A 2,955-nucleotide genomic window follows, 5' to 3' on the forward strand; every position below is an offset into this window, starting at 1 on the left:
TACTCACACAAAACACGTTGAAGAAGACACTTAACCGGCGCCGGGCCGGGGGTAGGGTTGAACACCCCCTTGCGGTTTTTCGCAGGTAAGCCAGGTATCCGTTTTTGCCACACCTGTTCATACATCTTTTCCGCAAATGTGTAAATTTCAGACCCAGGTCTCTCAAGGTCAGCAGGTCACCAGGTCACGTCAAGTGACCTCACATCAGAAGAAGTTAGAATCCTCGTCATAGCTACACCAACTGAACGATCGCCTCGAAACTTTCAGCGATTGATAAGAGTAACAATATATACAAAATGTTTATCTCTGAATTAATTTTGATATCGGTGACCTAAAGTCAGGTCAATTTTGCGACCTCTCCATTAGGTGGCACCCACCTACAGGGTGGAAAGTAATTACGCGAACATGTATTTTCTTACAATTTCGCCCGTCAGTGGAGATTTTGTATGAGCGCGGGCTGTCATGGAATATGATTGGTCGTGTTTGTTGTCGCCTCATCTACCAAAAGTGACCTTACTTTGAAAAATGACTTGGAAGGTCTACAACACGTCTCGACTTCGAATGGTGCAGACGCCATACGTTGCACAAGACCACAATGTGCAAAGATCGCAATTTGGTGTTGCCAGGGAAAGCGTTTGTGATTATTTTGGCTGGATTGGTGCGGAAGGGACTCGGAACGGTCTCGGCACCAGCATTACTCAATTACACGTTTGGCTGAAGCATAATACAACTTAAGAGGACTTAAAAAGCAAAGCCGTTGGCGGCAGTAAAACCTCGGCGAATTCAGGCGCCGAATGGGTGGTCACCATTTCCGCGACCAAACGAAACAGTCGATCCGAAAACAAGCGAAATGGTTTACTATTGCCGGGTACCCGATCTAAGATATCACGATTCATACATATATCCGTGAAAATTCGAAAATCAAGCCGTACAAACAATCGAGATGGCCAAAATTCATGAATTAACAGCAGGATTGTCTATTTAAGTTTTCTTAAGACCGGCAAACCTGAACAGAGGAGGACAGGCAGCTGGCTTTGTGGTTGGGTGAGACATCTTCGAAGCTATTTCATCCGTCAAACCTGCAGAACAACGCGTTGGGGGCTGCTGATGCGTCCGACGTCCCGCCCGTCCCAACCTTCAAACATCCGGCAAAGGAACACACATCAGCGTGTTATGAGCGCCCGGATGGTGTCAGAATTGCATGTAGTGACCAAAAAGGCAACCAAAAATAAAGTATACAACTAGTGGAACATCCTTCCAGACGAGTCTCTTTATCTAATCCACCAATGCACCAAAAGGGGCAAAATGATTGAGCGCACTTTTGTGCCCGACGCAAAGAAACTCTTCTTCATGATTGATTAAGTCCTTCCTCTCACGGCCAAAAAGACGCAAGACTGGTGCTTTGAGAACCTGTTCTTCTTCTGGGCATATAATGGTCAATCTGGGAATAGCCCAGACCTCAATTTGATCAAAAATATCCAGGCGACTCTTCAGGAGAGCGTCTAAGAGCTGCTAGTAGCCACCAACATCGATTGCCTCACCAGACAGCTCCAGGAGGCGTGGACTAAGCTTTGGCCAACAGTGCTTGACATGCTCATGTCAATTATGCCTGAACGCCTTTGTCAGTGTATCGCACATAAATAGGAATATATGAAAGGATGAAATTTTCATGCCACCGCCGCTTTTTCCATTGCTATAAGACGAAAAAGTATGTTCGCGTAATTACTTTCCACCCTGTATGGTAAGTCAATGGAAGAAAATTGAAAGGCGCCTTTTTTGGACGAACGTCATTCCAAGCACTCTCAAACATCGGCTTACAGGTAAGCCTGACCAGGTGAACCAAAAAATGGTACCCGTGACGGACCTCTCCTTACGTCCCTGAGGTCATATCAGGTCCCGAACAGTTTTTTGACCGATAACTTTTGATAAAGACCTGCTAGAGCGATGGAAAGACGATGTTCAGCTCGACGACACGGATCGATTGATAGTAACATGACTTTTTTCCGGTCAGGTCATGACCTTGACCTGCGTTTAGATTTTCGAAATGACCTTTCAAGGTTAAATTATAATTTGTTCGACGCGTCTCGACAAGAATAACATGATGATGGCAAAATAAAAATTGCCACGTTCTTGAGTCAGCAAAAGTTATTACGGAAAAAAACGTTTTTCATAAAAATGGTTTTTGCCCTCTGGGAGCAAAACCGTTGACCTGAGGTCAAATCTGAGGACATGACGGCTAAAGAGCGTTGAAAGAGATATTGAATCGAATGCGCTTTACCCCGGCGCTGTAGCTCTATTGGTTCCCGAGTAATGCGCCGGGTTTTCGAAAATTGTTGAAATATGCAAAATTTGACCTCTGATGACCTCTGGCGACCAGGGCGACCTGACCTTTGACCAGCTGACCTTAAAAAACTTAAGTGTTTTCTATTTTTGAAACTCTTTCGGATGCTGCTTACCGCGTGTCGCTACGTGGCCCAGGAGCCAAGTTAGACGGGGGGGGGGGGGGTGTTCAGACACCCCCGGGCCCGGCACGGCTGGCGTCGGGTACCGGCCCGACGCGGGTTAACCAGTGTTGCGGTCTACAGGTGCTCCCCTCCCCTCCGCTCTCCTACCCCCTCCCCCTCACTGCTCCCCGAGGCCCGAGCGCCGGGTACACTTGGCGGTGGGACGTGGCCGTGGGTGCTCTCTGCCCCCCCCCCCCCCCAGCTCCCCGGGTGGTGGGTGCATTTGGCGGTGGGTGCTCTCCCGTCTCCGGCCCCCTCTCTCAGCTCCCCGGGCGGTGGGTGCATTTGGCGGGCAGCCTCGCGGTTCGTCGACCGCTAACAAGCCAATTACCTCCCCGCCCGTCGGACTGCCCTCTCCGGCGCTGATTGGCCGGTCGGCCGCGGTGGGCGGGGCCTCGGCGCTGACGCGGGGCGGCCTCTAATAGGCCGACGTATGGGCGCCGTGCTCGGC

This window comes from Amphibalanus amphitrite, unplaced genomic scaffold (assembly GCF_019059575.1).
Source record: "Amphibalanus amphitrite isolate SeventyFive unplaced genomic scaffold, NRLGWU_Aamphi_draft 000757F_arrow, whole genome shotgun sequence".
Lineage (NCBI taxonomy): Eukaryota > Metazoa > Arthropoda > Thecostraca > Balanomorpha > Balanidae > Amphibalanus > Amphibalanus amphitrite.